Here is a 13,156-nt window from a genome sequence, read left to right on the forward strand (position 1 = left end):
ATAAAATTATAGACTGGTTCAGGATGGAAGGGACCTCAAAGATCATCTTGTCCCAACCCCCAGCTATGGGCAGAGACACCTACTAGACCAGGTTGCTCAGAACCCCATCCAGCCTGGATCATCAAATGCTTTCCAAAAGTTTGGAGCTGTCAAGTGTAAGAAAGCAAAGGAACGAGATGGGAGGTTAGAGTGAGATCATATTTTTAGTCTGGTGCAGAAAATCTTCAGACTTCAGGAAGAAGTGAAATTCTGCTCCAGTCAAAGTCAAACAACAGAAAGAACACCATTTGCAGCAACAAATGTCAGGTATTGAAAAATTTCTTTACAATGTTGAAAAGGACAGAATGTTTCAGTCCTTCATCTGAAATTGCCTGTTTGGAATTTATCCCATTCTTTTATCTGAAAAAATTTATTTTAAGAACCTAAAAAACCCCAACTCAACACAGAAATAAACCTCAAAAAGCACTGTGTTCTGATGTCACTGAAACAAACACTTGCTTTCAGCTAAAGTTTTCTGTTCTGGTGCCTTTGTTCAAAGTTTTCAGCATTTCAGGGGCTCTTCAATTTCAAAATGGAAAAACCCAGCACGTTCTGTAATTTCCCAATAATCAGAATGTCTGGTTCACTATTAACTAAATCACTTCCAAGCTGCTGGTTTTGTTCTCATCCACATCGTGGTTTATTTCTTCTGAACAAGTTTTCCTTGGAATTAATTAAAGGGTGATTATTAAAAAAAAAAAAAAAAAAAAAAAAAAAAAAAAAAAAAAAAAAGGAGAAGTGACATTTTTCATAGACAATGACAGGACAAGGGAAATGGTTTTAAACTGAAAGAGGAAAAAGTTAGATGGGAAATTCAGAAGAAATTCCACCCGGCCCTGGCATGGAGTTCCCAGAGAAGCTGTGGCTGCCCCTGGATCCCTGGAAGTGTCAAAGTCCAGGGTGGATGGGGCTTGGAGCCACCAGGGACAGTGGAAGATGTCCCTGCCCATGGCAGATGATGGTATTGAATGATTTTTAGTTCCCTTCCAACCCAAAGCCCAGATCTCAAGAAAAATAATTTTTTTTTTTTTTTTTTTTTTTTTTTTTTTTTTTTTTTTTTTTTTTTTTTTTTTTTTTCTGTTCTTCTGGCCTCTCTTGATTGACTCTTGTACACGATGTTCTCTGAGAGGTGCCTGCTACTTTCATGAGAAATGAACTGGAATAATTTATTGATTTGCATTCAGACTTTGTAGTGGAGACGGGAGAGGCTGACAAATGGCTTCACACCAGCTGCTTAAATCTAGCATGGGAAAAGGAAAAACCCAGGAAAGGTTATTTTGCCAAGGGAACAGAGGAGATGAGGTCCAAGAGAGGAATATCCTTTAAAAAGTGTGAACCCCCTTGTTCAAGTGTGACAGTAAATAACCAAATTAATTATTCTCTGTGCAAAATAGGCAGAAAGGTTTTCCCCTCTTTGCCAAGAAGAAATCCTGGGTTTCCCTGTGAGAGCCACTGACCTTTAGGAAGGGGGGAATGTCACCATGTCCTCTTTAACAAGGTCACTGCCTGGTTCTGAAGGTTGTGGCTGCCAGGCTTGCTGATGGCAGGAAAGCTGAAGCTGATTAGTTTGGGAGATTTTTCACCTGCAAACCCATAATGCTGCCTTTCCATCCCATGAATGATTTAGGATTCTTGGATTTTAATTTGGTTCTTTTTCTCTTCCCAGTTTAAAGATTCAGGACCAGTGGCAGAGACAAATAATCAACTGATTAATCTCACAGAAAATCTAAATATTTTCTTTTTTGCTTGTAACAAAATTGCTGCAGACTGTGGGTGAGCCAGAATAAATAGAATTCTAGGATGGTTTTTATGTTATTCTGCTGATTTTTTGTCATCTTTAATTTCATGTGGTTACCCTTAGTTACATAAATAAAGCTATTTTTTTCCCATAGAAATGCCATGTATTTCTATTAATGAATCTTTTCCCCTTCCTCTTGGGGGGAATCAAACAGATGGGATTTATTTTTTGAGCATTAAAGTGTTATATCAAATTTTCATAACAAGTAATCGCTTCGTATTTAAACAGTGTTGGAGTAAAAAGCAGGTACTGGGGAGTTCCATCCTCCAAGCACAACAGTGGGACATTAAGTACTCATCTTCTTGCAAGGTCACACTACAGACACACATTACTTAAATTAGTGGATCCTGAGGGTACTTTTGAGATGCTGGACTGGTGGCATTTGTGCTTGGAAAATGAATGTGAGAGGAGGACGGGAAGTGCTTCTCCATCCCCTGCTAAATAGTGACACTTCATTTTTCTTTCCTAAAAGCCTTTTCTAGAAATCAATTATCTCCATCTCCCTGTTAGGAACTTCTACGAGGTGGCAAAAAACTGTGACTGCAAAGTCCAGCTTCTCCCGGGGACTGAGTAAAGGTGAAAGCTGAGAATTTGCCCTTGGCAATCACTGGGATCAGACGCTGAGGGAATGGAGGGAAAGGGGAATATTCTCGGTGGTGAAGGACTTCGGGGAAGGGAGGGAGGGAGAGAAGAGGACTCAAGTCTTTCGTCTCCCACAAGAAAATGTGTTGTAATAGGAAATAAAACCCTGTCACTTTTGCCAAGTCATCTCTTCCTTTCTCCTCCTTTCTCCTCCTTTCTCCTCCTTTCTCCTCCTTTCTCCTTCTTTCTCCTCTTTTTTCCTCCTTTCTCCTCTTTTTTTCTTCTCCTTCTCCTTCCGCTTCCCTTTTCCTTTCCCCTTTCCCCTTTCCCCTTTCCCCTTTCCTTCCCCCTTGTCCTTTTCTTTCCCCTTCCCTTCTTTTCTCTTCCCTTTCTGTTTCTCCTTCTCTTCCTTCTCCTGTTTTCCTTTCCCTCTTCCTCCCCCTTTCTCTTCCTTCCTTGGACTCCTCTCCCAGCAGGAGCCTAGAGGGCAATTGACCACAGATTGTTTTTCCCTCCCTTGTTTTCTCTAGAAATTCTCCAGAATTAATCTTCATCCCTGAACTTTCCTCAGCGATAACTGGGAGAGGATGGAAACTGGTTCCTCACAGACTGAGTACCATGACCATGCTGTCCAGTGAGATGCTTCAAAGCTGAATTTATTATATTGCTAAATTTTTTGGCTGAATTCAGTTTTAGTTTTGATTACCGGGAAGAAACAGCTGCAGGAAAAGGGGATCCAGCTGTTTCCTCCCCGTGCCTGGTTCTCCATTTTATCTGGACAATGTTGGATTAGCTCTGAAGTCCTGCACTGAATTCAGCAGCTCCTGTAAATATGGGGGTTTTAGGACTCATTTTTTTGAGAGGCCTCTCATTTTTCTTCCCAGAAAAAGTGCTGGGACTGACCCTTGTGAAAGTTTGATGGGTTTTGACATCAATAAGTCATAGCTGGACTCTCCTTGAGTTCAAAGAGTCTCTGCTTGAATGACAGCTGCTCCTGGCTTTGATTTTACATTCCAGATGTGACATGGATAAAACCCACACTGAGCTTGGATGAATCACTGGCTTTCATTGAGGAAACCATTAGAAGGGAGATGGGAGAAGCCTTTCTGTGCTAGACAGAGCAAAGCCTTACTCACTGCACATCCTCTGGCTGAACTAATGAATGAAACAGCCAGAAGTCAATTAATTTACAACTACAAGCCCTGCCCTGACTCGTCCTTGCGGTGAGTTTGACTTTGGGCTATTCTGCCCAATTTTGTGCTAGAAAAAACATTCACACTGTGGAATAATTGAGGTGGCAGTAGGTAAACCTGGTCTGTGAGGATTTCTCACAGCTGCTCTGAAGGATCCTTCCAGCTCTGATCCCATCTGTGTCCTGCCAATGAGTGAGGTGGGTGCTGCTCAAAGCAGCTGCTGGGGCCCCCATCCCCTGTGGAATTAGTGACAGCAATGTCCTAAAAAGGTGATAAATCAATAATGTCCCCTCCAGCAGCAGGGAAAACAATTTGGAGAGGAATTTGGTCTGTGCCGTGGGAAGCAGGGTGCAATATGAGCAAAGCACAGATGATGGCAGCAAAGTATAAACCCAGGAAAATATCAATCACGTTTAATAAAGAGCTGAGGAACTTATTAAGAAGTTTCTGGGAAGTTTCTGATGTTTGGGATCCCTACTGGAAATAAATCCTTCTGAATGCACCTGCCTGCAGGACACCAATTTTCTGTCATTACAACAGAACCAAGAAAAATATTTTACAAGAAAAATATTTGCTTGCAACAGGAGCTCACAGTGGATGGAGAGGTCTAATTGTTCCCAGGCTAATTAATACAGTTCTAACACAGTCCCCAAGGAACTCATTCCCATTTTCTTTTCTGCTGCTAGAAGCTTGTGACTGTCAAAATCCTCTTGCTTTCCGAGAAGTTACAACTTTGTCAATACATCCGGGATCGCTGGGAATGTGTTTATTTGTGGACAATGGAGTGAATTGGTGTTGTTTCTTGCCTGTGTAATTTCTCCTGAGTTCCCCTGCATTGGAAGTGCTCAAGGCCAGATTAAACAGGGTTTGGAGCACCCTGGTCTCATGGAAGGTGTCCCTGCCCATAGCAGGGAGTTGGAACTGGATATTCTTTAAGAACTTTTTCGGGTTGGAAGGGATCTTAAAAAGCATCTTGTTCCACTCCCCTGCCATGGACAGGGACACCTTCCACCATCCCAGGTTGCTCCAAGCCCCATCCAAGCTGGCCTTGGACTCTGCCAGGATGTGACATCCACTAATTCTCTGGGAAACCTGTGCCAGGGCTTCACCATCCTCACAGGGAGGAATTTCTTCCTAATATCCAATCTAAACCTACCCTCTTTCAGCTTAAGACCATTCCCCTTGTCCTATCACTGCATTCCTTATCCAAAATCCCTCTCCTGTTTTTTAGGAACCCCTTTAAGCTCTGGAAGGGGCTCTAAGATCTCCCTGAAATCTTCTCCAAGCTGAACATCCCCGACTTGAAGGGATGAGAAAAAAAAGGAGCTGTGCTCCTCCAGCTGCACATTGGGATTGTGGGGACGATTTTCCAGAGATGCAGAGCCTTTGGAGCAGTCATTCCTTGCTGGATACACAGTCCCGTGGCTCAGTAACCAGCACCAACTTCCCGAGCTCCACTAACAGATGTAACTAGCCAGCCTGGAGCTGTCAAGTCACTTTGCATCTCCATGATGTGGGATCATCCGAGAGCCTGCTCAGTGCCTGGCAACCACAATAGCTGTTAAGAGCTGCAGTGAAAGGGCTGCTTAACTTGACAACCAACAACACCCCCCGGCCTTTCTGTGTCTGTCACTGTCTGAATAAAACATTTTGTCAACGGCGGTTTCGTGATTTCGGGACAAGTCGCCCATGTCACCTGCTCGGAGGCAAAGCCGAGGGAAAGGCTGGGAGACAGAGAAAACTCCTGCTGGAACAGCAGCTGAGTCAGCCCTAATTTTGGCAAGGTAGGGAAAAATCTGGGTGAGAGTGAAGGCTTTTGGTGAAACATGAGAGTCATGCTTGTATGGGATGGATGGATGGATGGATGGATGGATGGATGGATGGATGGATGGATGGATGGAGGAATGGAAGGAAAAAGGCATGGGCTAGTCCAAGGAAAGGAGCAAGTGGAACCATTTTTCAGAGGGACAGATGGAGTCTCATCAGTGATGTCTCAGTGGGAGGGTGGGACTGGCAGGGGGATGCTCAGTCCACTCTGTCCTCCCACAGGGGACCATTCCTGGAATATCTCGGATCTGAGCTGCCCTGGCTGCTCCAAGGACCTCAGGGGCTGCTCCAGTCCAGGTCCATGGCTCAACATATCAGGGACCAAGTCTACAATGATAAAAGTTCATATATCTTATTTCCACTGACACCAGACAATGAAATCCAGCTGAAGGCCACCCTCAGTCCTCACCATTAGGAGAAGGTAGACCTGGATTTAAAGTTGGTCTTGGGTCCCTCATCTATTTCAAGGCAACAGCTGTGCACTAAGCCAGAGCAACTTTCCAACAGCCCTCTGGGTTCCTTCTCGGGGGGAAGAAACCAGAGCTCCTGATGGAAGAATTGCACACTGCTGGAAACTGGGCCAGCTGAACATCGTGCTCCCAGTAAGTCAAAGTCACAAAACAGTTTGTGTTGGAAGGGATTTAAAAGATCATCTTGTTCTAAGGTCCTTCTGTGGGCAGGGATGCCACCCACTATCCCAGGTTGCTCCAAGCTCCATCCAACCTGGCCTTGGACACTTCCAGGGATGGGGCAGCCACAGCTTCCCTGGGAAACCTGTTCCAGAGCCTCCCCACCCTCACAGCCAATAATTTCTTCCTAATATGTAGAGGCATCTGTGACTTACAGGGACAAGGAACTCTGCAAACCTGAGATGTTCTAGAATATGTGGTTTTATTGCAAGGGTCTTGGGTAGAAAGGGCCTTCCCTTCAGCCACCAGCTTCAGCTGAAGGGAAGTCCTAGAGAGAGAGGGAGAGAGAGCAAGAGGGTATGGGCTAAGAAGAGGGGAGAGAGAGAGAGCAATGTGGCAGGGGTTAGAGTGCAGGGGAAGAGAGCAGAGGTAAGAGCAGGGAAAGGAGAGTGAGGTCCAGAGAGAGAGAGCGAAGAGGAGAGCCAAGAGAGTGAAGAGGAGCGAAGAGAGCGAGGTCCTGGTTACAATATATTATAATTTTTTTGTGATGAATATGCTAATTTACAGTGACCAACCAATACAAGACACAAAATCCTATAGAATCTACATACAGCCTATAAGAACTACTACATTACCATGTGTTATATTTTAAACTCTAAAAACTACTCTTTAGACTTTTCTGTTTTGCTACATTGACCTTTGGATCCCTTTGGATACCAGCAGAAAGGTATTGTTCAATCCAAAGGGATTCTCCTTCAGCTGGCTAGGCTGTTGTCTTCAGGTTATATAGTAACTAAGACTCGGTATCCTACAACTCAAAGTAAGCTTCCATTTCTATCTCAACTACAGGTTTCACATTTTCAGAATATTTTGCCAAGTAATCATTTTTATAAGGTTTCCCTGATTCATCTTTCCCAACACTAATATTCAGTCCAACCCTGCCTTTTGTGAATTTAAAGTCATTCCCTCTTGTCCTGTCCCTCCACCCCTTATCCAAAGTTCCTCTCCAGCTCTCCTGGAGCCTCATTAGGGATTGGAAGGGGCTCTGAGGTCTCCCTGGAGCCTTCTCTTCTCCAGGCTGGACATTCCCAGCTCTCCCAGCCTGGCTCCAGAGCAGAGGGGCTCCAGCCCTCTGAGCATCTCCAGAGACTCCTCTGGACTTGCTCCAAACAGCTCCACATCCCTCTGATGTTGCAGACCTCAGGCACGGATGCTGTGTTCCATGTGAGGCACCACCAGAGTGAGGAATCCCCTCCCTCGCCCAGCTGGTCCCACATCCTTTAATGCAGCCCCTGATGTGGTTGAAGTTGGGTTGACTCCCATTCCAGCTGTCTCTGGGCTGCTGCAGGACACCTACAGCCTCCCTGCCTCCAACTCCCATCTGGAAAACAATGACACCCACACTACTCAGACATGTTCAGGCTGCAGCCATTCCAAGGGAAAGTTTTTTTCCCCCGACAGCTCCTTGCCTCGATCCCAGCTGATGTTTCCAGGTGCCTCTGTTGTAAAAATACTTGTCAGGAAGTGTCAGAAAAAGGCATATCTGTGCTTATGATTAGAAATTTGCATGAAACCACAAGCAGTGGTTAAAGCTGAGGGCTCTAAAACTCCTGCCTGGATACTTCCAGCATTGCTAATGCTCCCCAGCTATTAAGGAATCTCTATCTGCTCCAAGGCCCCAGATTTCCATATCACTGGAGAAGGAAATAAGCAAAATCTGTCTGAAGAGATTTTTATCCAAACCCTTAGAAGAAGAGAGGAAAAGAGACTCGAGGCCTTCTCATTTCCATGATGCTGAGAAAGCCAATCTGTGGCAGAGGAGTAGGGAAAGCACGCTTGGAACAAAGGCATTTCTGCTTCAGAAGAGGCCTTTGTCCCAGAATTCTGAATGGAACAGGACTCACCTCTTGTCACTTAGGGGTATAACTTTTGGGAGTTTATAGTCAACCACCTCTTCTCAATATTAGCAGTGTGACAGCTCCAAGCTCAGCCGGCTGGGGCAGAACATTGGGCTGCAGATTGTCCAGAGAAATTGTGGATGCTCCATCTCTGGAAGTGTTCAAGGCTGACTTGTACAGGACTTGGAGTAGCCTGGGATAGTAGAAGGTGTTCCTGCCCATGGCAGAGGGGTGGAATGAGATGATTTTAAGGACCCTTCCAACCCAAACCATTCCATGATTTTATGATTCTCTACAACACAAAGCTGTTTCTCAGGGCATCAGGAGCACTTTCTCACCTCGATATCCAAAATGCCAGAGGTGCAGCTCCTTTGGGATCCAGCTTTGGAACCCTGAGCAGGAGAGGAGCTGCAGCTGGGTCATGGCTCTCCTCTTCTTGTGGATGACATCCGTAGCCTTCTCCCTGTCACATTTTCACAACTCACCATGGAAGGGATTTTGATGTCTAGGAGGTGGGAAAGCACCAAGTCAGACTTGCTGCTGATGCTGTGAGTGTGTCCTCACCATCTGAGGTGGAAATCCCTGGAAATAAGAGACAGAGACACCATCACCTTTGCTGAAATCGTATCTTTGGCCTCATATTTAGACCCCAGTGTCATTCCAAGAGTTTTAACTCTGAAAAGCTCTCAGAAAGTAAAGCAAGAATTTCCAAGATAGCCAATCCCCTTTTTTGTATGGCCAGGAAACACTCACAGCTTTTCAAATCACTCCAAATGCTCCTTTATTTCATTATTTTTCACAGAAAGCCTGTGCTGAGAAACCAATGCATTACAGGGATCTGATGGATTGCTGAGTGTTTACAGAATGTCACCTAAAATAACTCACAGCAAAGAGGTGTTTGCCTGTTCCCGGGGTGCAGCAGGAATTTCTTCCACACTACTGCACTGCTAGGAGATACAAATGGCAATCATTTAAACCAAATAAAGGCTTTAAATCACTCAACACATTTTCTTTTACTCCTTTGCATTATTTTTAAAGGCAAAACTGTCTGAAACATCCAGGCTGGATTGGTTATTCATTATTCCTGAGGAATGATCTTGAAGGCCAGGCTGGATGGGCTTGGAGCATCCTGGTCTGATGGAGAGTGTCTCTGTTCATGGCAGGGAGTTAGAATGAAATTATCTTGAAGGTTCCTTCCAAGATAAACCATCCCATGAATCTATGCAGAGCTTTCCTTGAGCATTTCCATAAATTTAAACACACACACACACAAAGAGAACATAATAATAATAATAGAACAATTTGGAAAGAACTTTTGGGACAATTTGTTCAGATATCACATTCTAGAAACATCAAGTGATGTCAAAGGGGAAGCCTGGGAAAGCCAAATTTCATGGAAGGGAAGATGGAGTTGAGAATGGGGTCAAAGATGGGCTTTTGGTGTTTCCAAGGTTATGGAAAAAAGTTTGCTGGATCAGGCACCAGATCTGATCAGATCAGGAAGGACTTTCCCCTTATAATTTCAGTCATCCATGTCAAATTGGATTTTATTTTTGCTTTCCATCCTGCCCAAACTAAAAATAATGCAAAAGACAAATGATAAAATAGTTCTTAAGTGCAAATGCAGATTAAATCTCAGACCTCTTGCTTCATTTAGTGATAGTGATATTTAATTTATATAAAATCCCCGACTAAACTGGGGTTGTTAAAATATAGAGAAAAAAAATTTCTCTTTGCATCTCTCCTCCTTTCCCAGTACTGAGTTTGAGTCACAAGACCATTTAAAAGTCATTTTTATGTTCTTAGCCTGGAGTGTTCCTGGCTCCTTGCAGAGTTTGCTGCATCAGTGAGAAGATAATTTTGCAGCCCCAGAGAGGGGCTGTGATGAGGAGTAGAGCCTGTTCCTTCTCATGGTGAAGGACTGTCTTGGTTTGGGAAGACAGGTACATGCCAGGAAGAGCTGGAGTTTCCCTTGGAATGGAGAATGTACCCCCCCCCCCCCCCCCCAAGTCCCTTCCCAATTATTATAATTTTGCAATTAAAGGCTTTTCAGGCAAAGATTTGGGAATAGGAATAACAGATTTTTACTAGAAATAATACGAATACAAATGTAGTAGCACAAAAAACAAGCAAACAAACAGAAAATCCTAGAAACCCTGACAGACTTGGAATACAACCTGACACCCTGTTGGTCAGGGTGTTGGAAGCAGTCCTGAGTAAGTCCTCCTGGAGTGGCAGATGTGGTTCTGTTGGAGCAGAGATGGTCCTGTAGAAAAAGAGTCCAGTAATGGCGAGATGAGTCCGGTCTTCCTTTGGGAATCCAGTAGGTGTCTCTACATCTCAGTTTTTATCTGGGTAGGAACAGTTTGGCTCCCCCTCTGGGTGGAGTATCTCACAATGAGATGATGCAATGTGTGATGTCATTGATGAGCCTTAATGGCCCATTAACAGAAGATATCCCCATGGAGGAGATGAGGATCACTGGGATGATGTAATGTGTGATGTCATTGGTGAGCCTTGATGGCCCATTAACAGAAGATATCCCCATGGAGGAGATGAGGATCACTGGGATGATGTAATGTGTGATGTCATTGGTGAGCCTTGATGGCCCATTAACAGAAGATATCCCCATGGAGGGTGGAAAGCGCTAAGGAACACTGCCCCACCCTGTTTTAACAGCTGGCCTGTTAGCAGAAGGCACTTGCCCCCTCCCCCTTGGAGTTACAAGAGATAAATAAAACACATCTCCAGCCGTTTTCAACAGATGGAATAGAATAAACTTTTTTTTTTGTTGCATGACCCAAGACATGATATATGACTCTAAACCTGTGTGATCCACGTGGATGGGAAGCTGGGATCACCGTGCTCTGCAGGAGAGGCTTGGCTGCTCTGGCAGTGCAGATGGCTGCTGTTGGGACAGGATTGAGTCGTTCCAGGAGTGGACCAGGAGGAGGTACAAACACACAGTGATGAGGTTCCATCTCTTAAAGTGCCACAGTGCAGGTGCAAGACAAGAGGGAAGAGGTAGCAACAACAACAAAAAAAACCAAACAAACAAAAAAAACAAAACAAAAAACCAAACCAACAAACAAACAAACAAAAAAACCAAACCAAAACAAAACAAAAAAACCCCACACCAAAATAACCCCAAACGAAGGGGAAAAAAAAGTGGAAAGCCAGAAGCACACCACAAGGAATCCCAGTTAAGGTTCTCTTGAACATCAGCAGCCATGGCATGAGGTCCTGTTTGTTTCATCTTCAGAGATTTTGGGCTGGAAGCAATATGACAATGAGGTGAGAGCGATATAACTGAAAAAACAAGAAGAAATTGAGGGGCTGGAGCATGTCCAGACAAGGGAAGGGAGCTGGGGAAGGGTCTGGAGCACCAGGAGTGGCTGAGGGAACTGGGTGGGCCAAGCCTAGAGAAAATGAGGCTCAGGGGGGACCTTATTGCTCTCTGCAAGTCCCTGAAATGAGGTTGTATGGTCTCTTCTCCCATGTAACAAGCAATAGGACAAGAAGAAATGGCCTCAAGTTGTGCCAGTGGAGGTTTAGCTGAATATCAGAAAAAGCTTCTTCATCAAAAGGGTTGTCTCAGTGATTTGAGGGTGTCAGGATGTCTACCTGGGCATCTTAAAATAAAAAGAAATGGAAAAAAAATCTAAACCTGGTTTATACATTCTCAGATAAAAAATGCTTCAGTTTAGGTATTTGTAGATCCAGCATAAAACATTTCCATTTTAACTGGAAATTAAATTGTTTCAGAGTGAATTACCTGAAAAAAGATTATTTTCTCAAGTCCCACTGCCTCTAAATTCCCTTGTGCTCTCCCCAGTTATTGCCCCCTATGACGGCCTCTCCCCGTTTCAGTGCAATCTTCCAGGAGATCTGTGGATCCGTGTGTGAGCTTAAAAAAATCAGGGAGAGCCTCACTGAGCACATCTGGGGCTTGTTACAGAGATATTCCCTCTCCTGGTGCTTATGATCCTTCCATGTCATTCCAAAACTTGGGCTGGGGATGGAATTCAATATAAGTTTTTCGTTCAGGCCTTTTCTATTCAGACTTGTCCATCAAAATCCACATCAATGATGGGTTTAATTTTGTAAAAATTGTGTGGCTGAGTGCTTAAGACATCTGAGAGAGGTAAGAGCCCATTCCCAACTCCCAGTGCTGGGATTTCACGAATTTGGTATGAAAACCTTCATCTTCCACTCCGTCCACCTGTTTCTCTGGATCCATCCCAAGGGATCCCCTCTCAGCAGACTTAATGATTAGGGCAAGGCCAGAAAGCAAAAGGATTTGTCAATTCTTTGACATCAAAGCACTGAGATATCAAAGGAACTAAAGCACCTACAGATGCAGAAACAATTTTTGAAGAAGCCTCCTGTGTCTACATATTTATCTTGGCTTCTTTGTTTCATTTGATAAAAAAAGGTGTGTTGTGATCCCCCCATAACCCAGAGCTGTTCTCCAGAATTTTAATTCAAATTACCAGGATCTGAAAAGAGTTGAGAGTCACTGTCTGGATGGGGGGATAATCCCAAACCCTCTGGAAAACCAGAGATGGGAAAGTCTGGCTGTTGGTTTGATCTGTGTCATCTGCAAGTCAGGAGTAACCACAGGGATTTATACAAGAACATCTGGACAGGGTCAGGATAAAGTCCCTGTCAACTGACATAAAATATTATATACAGGAAATAATACAATATAATATAATATAATATAATATAATATAATATAATATAATATAATACAAATGTAAAATATATTACATATATATAGAGATATAAATTATATATACAGGAAATAAGAGAATGTGCATAGGAAAAGCTATAACAGGGTGAGGATCATTGAATACCAAAATGGTTTGGGATGGAAGGGACCTTCAATATCATCCAGTTCCACACCCCTGCCATGGGCAGGGACACCTTCCACTGTCCCAATTTGCTCCAAGCCCCATCCAGCCTGGCCTTGGACACTTCCAGAGATGGGGATATAGTGATATATTCCCCTAGAGTGTTTGTCCTATGTCAGGACATCGTGGTCCAGGGTCTTTGGACACAGACATGGGATTTTTATGTTGCATATTCTTCTATTAATAGTTCTTCCCTCCCCCCGGAATTTATCCCTTTTTTAACCGCTTTAAGTGGACACAATAGTCTGTGGGAAGAATTTCACATGTTCCCTGT

The 13,156-nt window shown here is 43.9% G+C and overlaps 1 long non-coding RNA gene across 1 annotated transcript in view; it reads right to left on the minus strand.

The window, feature by feature from the left end:
• Window positions 1–1,011: 1,011 nt before the first annotated feature.
• Window positions 1,012–13,156, minus strand: part of LOC310910070 — a 603,801-nt gene continuing 591,656 nt past the window's right edge. Inside the window, exon 2 of the long non-coding RNA XR_014590246.1 lies at window positions 1,012–1,121. This is a non-coding gene — a long non-coding RNA (uncharacterized lncRNA). The remainder of the gene's footprint in view (window positions 1,122–13,156) is intronic.

The sequence above is a fragment of the Zosterops lateralis genome (assembly GCF_965231275.1).
Source record: "Zosterops lateralis genome assembly, chromosome: 1".
NCBI lineage: Eukaryota > Metazoa > Chordata > Aves > Passeriformes > Zosteropidae > Zosterops > Zosterops lateralis.